Consider the following 13,418-nt stretch of genomic DNA (forward strand, 5'->3'; position numbering starts at 1 on the left):
TGAAAAGCAGCGATGTTAAAACTAAAAGAAGGTACACAGATAAAACAAGCTTAGTTATCTCTGTTCAGATCCTACTGAAAAAGGCATCCAAATCACAAAAGCTGCCCTCACAACTGGCAGCTCAAACTGACATCAGGGCTGAATGAGTGTGGAAATGGAATTATGCCCCCTCTCCCTGTAGGTGGTCCTTACAGATCAGCCTCCCAGAGGGCTGCTCCTCTGCATGATGCATCTGCTCAGCACGCAGAGTCCTTCAGATTGATGCTCGCTCAGCATGACACTATTCAAGAGAGTAAATACCATTTTAAAAATCTTCCCTTTAAACAGTAATTTAAGATAAATGTCTATTTGCAATAGACATTTGCAATAGGAACTCTCTTTGCAGGCTCCTGCTAATCTGATTTAAGTATGATTTTGTTTCCACTCAGGAAGCTTAAATTAATTTAGCTGTTCCTGAACACTGTTACAGCAAGATGAAGTATCCAGTGGCTCACAAATACAGCTTCTAGTTCAACAGCCACATTTGCTGCACAGCCAGATTATGCTGATTTTTTTTTTCCCTTTTTTTTTTCCCCTTTGGCTACCATTACACAAGGGATTTATAATATTACAGCTATCCATTACATTCAGTTTTTAGATTTGTGCAAATTGCCTAGAGACTAAAAGGCAGAAGAATCCAGATCCTCATGCATGCTAAATCACAGGCTATGAGAAAATCTTCAGCATATTCCTCATACTGATGAGACTTTGTCAATAATGCACCCCAATACTAAGAAGCCTGACGTGATCTTAGATCTCACTATTGCCTGCTTTCCAACCCTGTTTGTAGTAAATACAACAAACTTTAAATCCAACAGAACTCGTCAATTGAAAAAGAAAGTTATTAGCATTTCATTTGCTGCATGGAAGCTGACATTCTGGAGAACAAATACTGTGATCAAAAATCCCAAATAGATAGGCAGTAGTTAATGAAGCACAAACTGAAGCCTCCCATTGTTTTTCAGAATCTTGCCAAAGAGCATTTTCTTAGATCCAAGGTTTCCAGAGTTACAAGGACAACTTCTTCATCAAGTCTGTTTGAAACAAGCAAGCAAAAAAACCCACCACAAACAAAATCCATTATTCTTTGAAGTTTCCTAACTCAATGAATTTTATTCCACTGTCCCTTTCAAAACAAACGGTAAATAACGATTGACAAAAAAATTGAGACAAGTTGTAAAGACTGCCAGAATCACTATGCAAGGGATGTCTAACAAGATGAAGAACTTAGTTCAGAGGGTCCTCCTTGTATGTCAAACCTACTTCACTAGCACTAGCAGAATGGTCTGTATGAAAAAGAATCCTGGTGTGGCTAATCTGGTTGGATTTTTATCATTTAAATAAAATAACAAGAAAACTAACAAACAAGAAAAAAAGAGAAAAATACCTATATGTTTCTTAATATCAGTTTGAAACAGGTGGTCATAAGGAATACCTAAGTATCATCACAACAATCAACATCTTAAGTTAAATTGCTATAGATGACAAGATTTTCCTTGCTAATTTTTCATCTAAACTCACAGGTTGCTATTTATAGATGGCAAATATCACTTGATGTTCTCTTTTCCTTACAGCTTTCTTACTAAAGCAAAAATTCAACATGCAGTTCAGGAAACGCCTTAAGATGAAGCTGTCTACGCTCCTAGTAATAAAAAATAAAAGTTGCAGTAAAACCTGATATCTGTCTAAAAATTACACCTTAACTCCTCCCCCCTAAAACAAACAGGAAACAACACTATTACCTAATGTCTGAAAATTCAGAGGATATATTCATTCATGGAAAATGTTTTTGCAAGTGAAATGAATAGAAATTATTTCCTCTGTTTTCCACACTGTAAACAAAATACTCGAGCAACTTCTTAACCTCTGCCTTCCTGGAAATAGCTTTTTCTTTTTTCTTTTCTTTTCTTCCTTTTTTTTTTTTTTTTTTTTTTTTTTTTTTTTTTTTTTTCTTTTTATTAGAGAAAGCAAACATCAGTCTTGAAACAGGTAATCTGATTAGTATTAAAATATGTACAATAAGACAGAACCAGACAACCAGACACTCATGGAGAGGCATGCTACAACAGTTTCTAGTGTGATTCCCTACTTCCTCTACGCATTCAACTGTATTTTTCAAAGAAGTAAGTTTACTTGCAAGAAGCAAATTCATTGTTCTCTAATCTAACTGTGCAGTTGTAGAACCACATCATCTTTCTGACTGTTCACGTGGCTATGATTGTAAATACAACACTTGTGACCAGTTCAAAATGCAGACAGGATCAAAGGGACTGTACAAAGGCTGCCACATCAGAGTGACAATTACACATTACGTCTCTAACATTAGGCTGATACTTTCAAGGCCACAGCTTTCCTTCAACATCTTCTTTGTATCAAGCTCAGTAACATTTGAAGTAAACAGACGTTTCCTTCTCAGGAATGCAAGCCCTGGTAATTTCAACATCTGCTCAGAGAAAAGCATTGCATTGTTGCTTTATGTCACAGTAAAAGCATTTGATTTCAAAGACTACAAGCAGAAAGTCTTCTGCAACATGGAAACATTGACTCCTTTCTGCACTGCATTAATTTGGACATTGCTCAAGTCCAGGCTCGATGGAGCCATGGGCAGTCTGATCTTATGGGTGCCCACCCTACCCATGGCAGGGAGTTAGAAATGGATGGTCTTTAAGGTCTCTTCCAATCCAAGGATTCTGAGATACTGTACTTATGACTCCAAGTTCTGTAATACAAGCCAAAGATGAAAGAGAGAAGTAATGCACATAGATGCGTGCTGTGCTACAGGTTAAAAGCAGCAGGCATCTGTATGTCTCCAGATGATTGCATCCTTACTGTGCCCTCTTGGGAGAATAAAAAGAGGAGGGGGATGGGGAAATATTTCCCAAATAAGTATATTTCATACTTGCTCATTATACGCCTGAGATCCAAGGGTCACAACATCTCCTGAATGGCTTTCTGACCTCCTTGTTCTAGCTCCCTTTTGTTCTCACATAGTATTTGGCAGAAATAGAAAGCACAGTCAGCACAGTAAGGCCACAGGCTACATTAACGTGCTGCAAGTGGCTCAGAAGTGTCTTTTTTTGGATTACTTCTATGACTGCAACACTTGTGAGCCAGTAGCTAACGAAGCAGGTTACTAATTTAACAACAAAATTATTCCAGAATGTATAAAACAAAGCAGCTTCCTCTGTTAAGTCAGGTTCAGTTGCCCTTCCTTTTATTACTGCATCTACGTGAAATGCAGCGCACAGCAATTATGCAGCATGCAGTCACAGCAAGCTCTTTGAAAGCAGCCATCCTGTTCCACAATCATGTCATGCCTCCACTTAATATGGATATATAATATTTTTAGTACTATGTCTCTGTAGAGACAACAGAAAAAGCTACAATTACAACATTCAAATGATATTACACCTCCTATCAAATAAAAACCATAAAGGTCCACTAAATTTATTAAACATATTATTTACAGGACTTATGTTCAGAAAAGCACTGATGTCTGCAACTGCAATCCACAGTAGTCAACAGCAATGTTTTTTTCTACATACAGGCATGTAACAACAGTTACGCAGGGAAAAAAGCCTAACCTTAAAATCCCAAAAACAAATCTGAAAAGAAAAACAGCTATGGTGGTCACTTATTTCAAAATGCAAGAAGAATAGTCTTAACCAGAGTACTATGAGGTACTGCCTACTTCTAATGAAACACACATGATACTGAAATTAATTATATCTGTTTTGAGAGAAATTTGCAACAGAAATGTATTCCTCAGTACAGATTCACAACAACTAAGAAACATTACTTCAGGAACTTGCACACCTCACAGTCTGAAACAGCTGCAGCTTTCATATTTCATCTGATGACAGTATCCTTAGGACTTTAAGGCTGACAAACACAAGCAAGTAAGATGAAAAAAAAAAAAAAACAAAGATATTTTTAAATGCTCAGAAACATCTCTTGATCTATTTCTAGTTTGCCTCCTGACCTTACAATGGGACTAAGAAGACTGAGGGAGAAACTTGATAGACTCACTTTGTTTCTCCTCATCAAATACCCAGAAGGTATCTTGCCTCGCCTTCACTTTTCCTTAAATAAACTCTGGCTGCAAACTAGAGCCATATTTTTTAATACCTCTTAAAAGCTTCCGGAAACAGATAGATTGTAGTCTTCTGATTACATGGTGGGAGGAGAGGCAAAGAAAGTCTACGAGCTATTAATCCTGCCAATAAAATCCTGAAGCCATAGAAACCTTATAAATCTTCCTAAAACTCATTTTGTCATTCAGTTGCTAAGAGCAACTTCTGTTTGTTTGAAATAAAACGTAAGACTCCGGCCCTTTGCTACTGGCACTGTAGCATGAATATGAAATGATACAAAAGCAATGTATTTCCTTCTCTGAATATATACAAAAGAACATAAAGATACTTAAATTCAACTTGGCACTGCAGCCATCTCCTACAGGAAAACTTTCCATACTAGTGCAAATATCAAGAGGTGCACACTCCCATTACACTGCCACATCTCAGTAGCAACCACAGAGTCAGAAATCTGCTGAGCTGCCAAGGTCCTGGGTGGCCAAGAGGTCCAAGTCTACTGCAGTATCTGCTACGTACAGCCTCCTTGCCTTTTAAAAATCAACACCATGAGTGGAGGAGCCTACATCCCCTGTAACAGACAGTTTCACACAAATACAAGACTCCAATAATTTAAGTGAAACACAGCAGGGATTTAATTTTGATGTTTAATTTACTATGTATATAAAGGATCAAGAGTTTAGGAAAACAACAGATGAACTTTACATTATTTACAGTAAACAATTTGCATTCTCCCATACTAGAAAACTAACATGTTTGAAAACTGATAAACATGTTCCACTATTCTCTATTCTAGAGCAAAATGACACTATTTGAAGTTGTCATGCTTAACTAATTAGCAAAGCAGAAGGTCCTCTTTTCAGTCTTAAAGCAAAATACAGCTCAGACACAATGATTCAAATAAGGTAGCATACTTACAGCAAAAAATCAGCAGTTTCTAAGTTGATTCCAATTTTTGACTTTGTATTAGACTGATAAGAAATATATTTTTAAAAAAATATGATTTTTTCCCAAGATCCTAGAATCAGAATCATAGAATCACTGAAGTTGGAAAAGACCTTAAAGATCATCAAGTCCAACCATGACTAGAAATCTGGAGAGTAAAACTGCTGATTTCAAATCTTTTAACCTATTAGCAGATATTGATATCAAAATGGGACGTAAGGTTGCTTATTTTTTCGCTGTTCACAGGACTGTGTTTAGCCAATGTATCAAAATGCATACAATAATTTGCCACAACATGAGGTTGTCATAATTTAAGTTTCATTTTGAATACTGTTATGGTTTGAAACACAGCACAGATAAATTGATATTCATCTTGAAGACGGTTGTTTAACCAATTTAAATGAACAGTCAAATCTATCAAAAACATTAAATCTTTGAGACTTTTTCACCTCCAAGTTCTGACACAAATTTTCCTTTTCATTCCATACGTGACCTGATATGATTTTGTTAGTCATAAGATGTTAGTATTTTACCTTGACTTAGACACCTTCCTTCAGAAAAGTTAATGACATCCCCATAATCAGCATCCATTCTTTAAAGGAACTCCTGGAATTCATGATGACTGAATCCATTGGACATTATGAAATTCACAACTTTGATCATGATTTGCACAACATTATCCATTTTTGAAGTTTTCACACGTAAAGTTCCTTGATGTATGATAAATTCACAAATGTGAACTGTTGGTGGCAACTGTATTGTCTTCTTCAGAAGTTCCTGTTTTTAGACAGCCACACCCAGGGCTCCATCAGCAGCTATACCAGATACGCTGGCCAAGGTTAAAGAAAAATTACTTTAATGTAATTCCTACTGCTTCATACAAATTCAGAGGTTTACTTCTATCTTTTAATGGCACCAAGGACGGCATTTTTTCAATGACATTATATTCGCTATCAATGCCCCTAATAAAAATAGCAAAATGAACTTTATTTGTAGCATCAGTATTTTCATCTATCACCAAAGCATAACATTTGAAGTCAGCAGTTTTGATCTCCAGATTTCTAATCTTTTCAAATTGCAATCTTTGAAAGTTGACAAGATTTCCTGACAAATTAAGCATAGTACCATATTATTTGTCTCCACAAAAAAGTGCTTATCTGCCTCTTTTTCAATGAACACTCTTCTTTCATACATGCTGATTCTTTTTTGAGCTCTGTTTTCTCTTGACACAACATTAGCTAAGCTGAAATACTGTTAGCACCAGTCACTGTGTTTTACTCACCAAATGGCACAGCACATGTAATGTGCAATACACACAGGTATCAACACGACTGAATGTAGTGGGTACGAGAGAGGCAGCACTGCACTGAACCCTTTCCTCCACAGTGTTCTGTTGTCACCTATGCAGCCTGCATTTGAGCAAAAAATTACTAATAATGTTAAAAGTTTACAGTCTTGTGGGGCCATATTACTAGCTGTGGAGGGCAGCAAATACATCTAGTCACTGTAATTTTAAAAGGCACATATAGTGGATTACTGGAATATTTCAGTTTGTTCCCTGTTTAAGCAAGTGAATTTTTGAATATTTTCAAGAATGGGGGAGAATTAAAACCTAAAATGATTATTGATGTATTTGGGCATTTAAGTCACTGTTTCATGACCGCTTAAAACAGTCACACTGTGACCAAGATACCGCATGATCATTATAAGTAGGTGAACTAGAACACAAAACCACTGAGCTTCTCTATGAGTTGATTTAGTACACCAAGTTCTATACTGCTTTGTACCTAGTAAGAGTGTCACTGCACTCCTTAGGTTACATGAACTTTATATCAGTCTACAGTTTTGTAGGAGAAAACATATAGTGACACTTGCTTTAAATAAATACAATTCATTTCAAGAACACAAACGGCTTTTCATTAGAGGGAATATTGTATTGTAACTTTCATAAGGCAACTCTAAGTGAATCATAAAACACAGGAACACTGAAGCAAAATGTGATATGGAACTAAATAAAAGCTTTGATTCAAAATAGTATTTCGCTGTCACAACTGATAGTAGACATGTGTGTTCTACCCAAGACCTCACATTTAAACTCTATGCTCAAAAATAAATAAAAACAACAACAAAATGTAAAAGGCCAGACATGCAAACATTGATCCAGTTGCTGCATTCCACATCAGCAAATGTGTACATACCAGGTTTGTAAAAAATCACACCAGTTTCGGCTAAATATGAGCTCTTCAGTCCTTCCCTCTTTTCCCCAATTTGAAAAATGGCTGGTCCTTTGATTATACTACTATACTTGACTACAGTGGGACTAATGGGAACATGAGCATCACATGCCTGCAGTGGGTTTGGCTAATGACTGAAACCTTACAGATATGATGTCATTGAAGAACTACATTGCCTAGATTTGAAATTGGCCCAATTGGACTAAATAAGCTGCTTTAATTCTCTCAGAACAGAGCAGAAGAACATGCCTCTGTCTTGACCCACTGTACAAAAAAAAAAAAAAAAAAAAACAACAAAAAAAAAAGAACAGAAAAGTGAAGACTGAGCTCCTGGCCCAAAAAGCAGAATTTGTTGAATCTTCAAGGTTTAATAGTTTTAGTTACTCATTTTTTACAAAGCCTACAATTTCAAAGCAAAAAATAAGTATTTACTGACAGTTAATTTGAAGGAACTTACAGTCCTAAGCAATAACACCTGAACTCGAAACAAGACTTTAGGCTCCATCCTTCTAGCCACTGTCACCAATGAAGAACTGACAAACACTTCACACAGGCATGAGGTTAGCAGAAGGCCTCTAGAGGGCTACTGTGGCTACACTGGAGCAGAAGGGGCCATATGAGCAGCTCTTGCATATTTCCAAGTGTCAGCTGTGACAAAGGCAGGCATGACTATGTTCTCCACACATTCCTGGGCACCCTCCTACCTAGCTAAGTCCTAGCCTTAGGACTTGATAATAAAGTTTCAAGACACCTGAGCCATAGCAGCATACTGGATGTCTCCCCCCTGCCTTGAGGAAAGTGGCTATGCATCCAGCTTAGCTTTTTAGAAATATCAGACAGGTTGTCAGTGGAACTGTGCCCACACCAGGCCACACACAATCCTACAGGCAGCAAGCAGGGACAGCTGGCAAGCATATTAGGTGGAGGAAGGAAGCACTCTGTGGGCGCCAAGCACATTCAATGCAGAGCAATCCACATTTCAGAAGTCAGTTCACATCCTCTGCTGTCAAAAACCCCAAAATACGCACATTCTTCTTCAAGCCTAGGTATTTTGCTGAAGCTCAGATGCGTAGAAAAAGACACTGTACTTGCAGAGGACTAGGCAAGGACTTAGAGGGATTTAAATGAGAGATGAGATTAATCATGCCCCTCCAGCTAATAACAGCCAAACAAAAGTCTGAAATCCCTGACTCTCGTCTTCTGTGTTTCAAGACCAAAAAAACAGTATTATCAATCACTGACAGTTTTTAAAAAACATTTTTAAAAACACCGTAAGCTACAGAAGTTCTATTGAAATTAGATACAGATTGACAATTATGTTTCTCAAAACACAACATTTATTTACTCTTCAGGGGGAAGAGAAAGGAAGCAAAGCCAAACTGTATATAAATATATGCTGTGCGTTTTTTTAGTGTATAAGCTGGTCAATAAATCAAGATCTTAGAGAAAACTCCCCCTAGCCTGAGAGGAAATCAAACGTGACAAGAGGTCTCTGTCAATTCCATTCCACTAATACTGCCTATGTTTCTTTAAGAAAACAGTACTTCTCCTTGTTTCATATGTTCTTCCAGCATTTTGCTTTCACCTACATGTTTTGCCTTCTCAAGCAATAGCTTCAGACTTGTATTTTTCCACTATGAACTGACATCAACTCAAAACCTGCTCCTTAACTATTCAAGGGCATGTAGGCACAAAAAATATTGTCCTCCTGAGCAGGTTGGGTGTGGTACTTGAATATTGTACATTCCTTCAGTTAATTGAAAATCATATCTCTGCTTTTCAAAGGCTTGGTAAACACATGGCTTGGCAAAAAGATACTGAGAAAAAGCCAGGAAAACCTATTTCAAATTACTTTGATTTCAAGTATGCTGTTAATATATACATCGATTCAAAATAGAATTTCTGGTACTATATGCCAACATCCTCCTTTAAAACCAAGAAGAAGAAAAATCAAAAAGTAGGTCACTATAAAAATGTACAAAACTGGAAGAGAGACAAAATACAGTTCTTTATCCACAGTTTTACTAACTTCAGTTAATCGTATCAAAATTGAGATACGGATCCCCACAAATTAAGACAAACTCCTTTGTTCCATTTATTTCTATTTTTCCCCAATAAGACCAATTTGTGGCAATCATATCCATTCTGTAAGACAGGTCCCATCTGTTACTGACATGTATCTGTTCCACAATAGAGATCTGGGGAAAATTCTGAGCCTATACCAACATTTCTTCTTTGTTTACAAAGGTACCTGGAAAATACATTTATGAAGCATTATCCATAGCTACAACATACATACTGTCAGAGACACTGGATGGTTTGAGGAGTTATTAAAATAGTACCAAATGGATTACTCAGAACAAAGTCAGCTGAAAATTAGGGGAAATAAAACATTTACATACTGAGATATGCCATCTTTGAAACAGCCTATTTCTTTCAAATGCTGAAAATTGATAGCTTTATCCTTATGGCTCCTAAGATTTTAAAAAACTTATTTAAAATTCATTTTTATCCAAGCCTACTACTTCAATAAATGTCAAGATTTGTCATCAATTTGTAAAAGCAGTATCTCACATACTTTTTATTACAGCTTTAGTTATAGTCATGGATTAGCTCTTTAAAACTTCAGATAGCCTGTTTTTCAGTTGAAATTGTGGAAATTTCCAGAACAGAAAAGTATTCAATTGAGAAGGTCAGTTTCAACTTCATGCTGCTGACATAACGGACTGGATATCACAACAATATGAATGCAAAAATAAAAAGCATTTGCATACAAGACTAAGAACAGTTTTGTGCACTTCAGCTTTCTGGAGTCAGCTCGACTATCCCATCTGAAATCATACAATGGACTAACATGGTGAACACAAACTGTTTTCTGTGCTGAAATGTCAGTGCCATCCGGTCCAAACTTCAAGTTGCAGGCATGCCTGTTTGACTGTGAAGAAATAAGACCTTTAAATGGTCAGTAAGGGAAGTTTCCCTTGATACACTGAGGGCTTGCCATGCCATTTTATCCAACAAGCATAACCTATCTCCCAAAAGTGATGGTTTGTTAATTCACTTGATGAATTATGTTTAGCAGATAAATGAAGTGTAATTTTAAATAAATACATAATACAGTCCCTGTACTCTAGATAGTTTGCATTCAGTATCACAGATAAAAAATATTTTTAACACTATCAGTAACACAAAAATATATAATGCCATTTGCCAAAATTCCACATAAAACATCTTTTCTGAAAATTGTGTCACTATCAGTATGGGAGCAGCAGATGTGCTGTGCCATGGAGATGATAATTCATCTTTCTCCAATGCCCTTTATGGTGCCTCACTCCCTAAAAGAGCTTGCCATGCTGGTGTGGTCAGATTAAATGGTATCTTTACTCATAGCCATGAAGCTCCTCACTGCTCTCTGATCTTAGCACAGAAGGTCAAGTCCATAATAAATACCAGGCAACTGAAACTGCACAGTTGTGGCCAGACATCCTGTTTGCCATGAATTCTATTTTAGATACTTTTATTAGTATTAGTATTAGTAACGGGAACTCCTGATTAAATCAGTTTGTTTGTTGTTATAAAGTAATTAATCTTGTAGCTAATTAATCCAAAAATACTTAACCAGAGATCTACTCCCATTTCTCACTGTCGGTTTGAAGGTTCTCCTCCCTACTGCCATCCCCACAAGTGCCTGACCTGCATCTCAGGAGCTTCCAGACTATCCTGAGAGGCAAAGATGCAGGCTTTCATAATTACTTCAAAAGGGTCTTTCTGCTATCTAATCTGAAAGTAATATAGTTAATGAAATTTGTAACATTATACTTCTAGATGGAGCCAAGACATTAAAAAAAATACAAAGCTCAAAACAATTTATGCAGAAATTATCTAACAGCAAACTAGCAGAAGGCCACAAACATCACCTGGGGGATGGATATTCCCATCTGGGATGAAGTCTTTCTTAACAAGGACAAGTACTTTTCCCCTGATAAATTACAGCTTGGATCTCATTTAAGTTCAAGTTCACTTACCATATTGTCTTTTAAAATACCACCTCCTTCTCTTTGAGGTAATAACTGGAAGATAGCTGAGAGATAGGACCAGCTACCCAGGTTTGCAAATATCCATTCACTACTTTGTACTGCATGATATGCTTTCAGTTTGGCAGCTCCTAAAATCAATCAGCTGTCTCTTGCCTTCCATCAGTTTACCCGTCATCATTCCAAGTGACTTAGCAATGGTTTTAATTTTAGAAGAGCTTTCTGACTGAGCATTTACAAAGACTGCTTTATATACAATACACTCAGCGCTTATATGTTGCTCTGTTCAAACACACACTCTCCTTGTATAAACTGCAGAATTCTAGAAGGAATGTCACACACAAAAGAAGTACATCAGTAAAACAGAAACTCCAGAGAAAACAAAAACTATTTTCCTTTCAGAAGGAATGCCTGCGAAAGATGAAGTTGAGAGCATCAGCACCTTTTCTACAACCTCAGATGTTACTTATCTTCAAATCCACTGTATCTTTGGCTTATACTGAAACAATCAAGAAAGGATTTTAAATATTAGTTCTCGTTAGCTGTTTCGGGAACTACTTCCACTATGAAACCTACACTGAGCAACCTTTAGATACAGCTAATCTTTTAGCCATTACCAAACCTGTCCATGCTGGAATTAAGAAACAACAGGCTCTGTTTAATCACTCTACTGCCTTTCCTAAAAGCAGAGTCCATTTATCTAAACTAACAAGCATACTGTAAAAACACTGGATCTGATATTAAACAGTTTTTCCATTGCTACTTGGGTTGGAAAGAAAAAAAAAACACAAAAAAAGACCTTCACACCACTACTCATGAACAGCCCACTCTGCAACAGGAAGTCTGGTGATGGGTCATTTTGAAGTTTACTAAAAAGTTTTTATCTGAAGTAGCAGGGAACAACAAATAATACCAACAGAAATGACTCCAGCACTGCCATAAAGAATCACACCAACATAGATTATATGTAGGCAAAGGAAACAAGTGGAAAACCCATTAAGACACTACCACATCAAAGGAGAAATCTGATAAAATGTTTCAAAAATAAAAGTTAAGAAGAAAAAAAATAAAATAAAACAAATCACATACCTGGCTGATGATAACTACAGGTCCTTAGGAAAAAGGGGGAAAGCCCCTTTCTGTGAAAAATTCTGAAGTGCAAGATGCTCAGGCAAGTTTGAGGGCATGTGTGTATGTACACACACACATATATATATATACATACATATATATACACATGCATATGTACACTCACACATATATATGCCCATATACACACTGAATATATATATACTGAGGAGGATTTCTTCAAGTTTCATAAATAAGAACCTTTTCTATCCTGCATAAATTTTTGACCCAACAAAGAAAACATACATGAAAAAAATTTCCATCCCAGTTGCCTGCTCTGTATGTCACATGCTTCACAAAAACTTCAAATAACTCATCTTGTAACCATGCCTAATTTAATATGAAAGTCAGAATTTCAGCTCAAACCCTTAGGGGAACTCAGCTGGATTACTGTTAAATCTTTGCCAGTGCTTTGGAAAGTCTCTGTTGCAAAACACCCACCCAGACTTAACTAAGCCAAGATGGTACTGATTTCAATAAACTGTAAAAAAAGCCTCTTGCACTATATGCTAGCTTATAGAATACGAAGGATATCCTTGTAAGATCAACTTTAATTTGACATTTGCTCTATATATCTTTTCATTCCCATCTCCCATCTCTCAACTTTAAAAGCAAACACAACATAAAATTAAGTAGCCAAATTCTCCCTTCCTGTAACTTAAAGAGACTTTAGTTTTATGCCCAGTTCTAGAGTGTTTTGCAGGCCAGCAGTGTGACTATTTGTAATATGAAGGAGATTCGTAAATGAAGGAGAAGAGAAGCTGCCCCACTGGAACATGCAGATACTGAGGGGGAAAACAAACAGCCTTCACTTCAGCTTTCTATCTGCAGTTCATCTCCCAAGCCTACCTAGATCTCCTCAGCCACGATGCTAATAGCAATGAACACAACAATAAAATCTCAGTGAAGTTCCTTGTGTTGATTATGCTTTGTGGTTTGGTCACTTT

General features: G+C 36.7%; 1 protein-coding gene across 2 annotated transcripts in view; it reads right to left on the reverse strand.

Moving 5' to 3' along the window:
• AOPEP (aminopeptidase O (putative)) overlaps window positions 1–13,418 on the reverse strand; it is a gene marked incomplete at both ends in the record, with an annotated part of 161,235 nt that overhangs the window by 37,902 nt on the left and 109,915 nt on the right. The window lies entirely within an intron of this gene.

The sequence above is a fragment of the Tetrao urogallus genome, assembly GCF_951394365.1.
Source record: "Tetrao urogallus genome assembly, chromosome: Z".
In the NCBI taxonomy this organism is placed as follows: Eukaryota; Metazoa; Chordata; class Aves; order Galliformes; family Phasianidae; genus Tetrao; species Tetrao urogallus.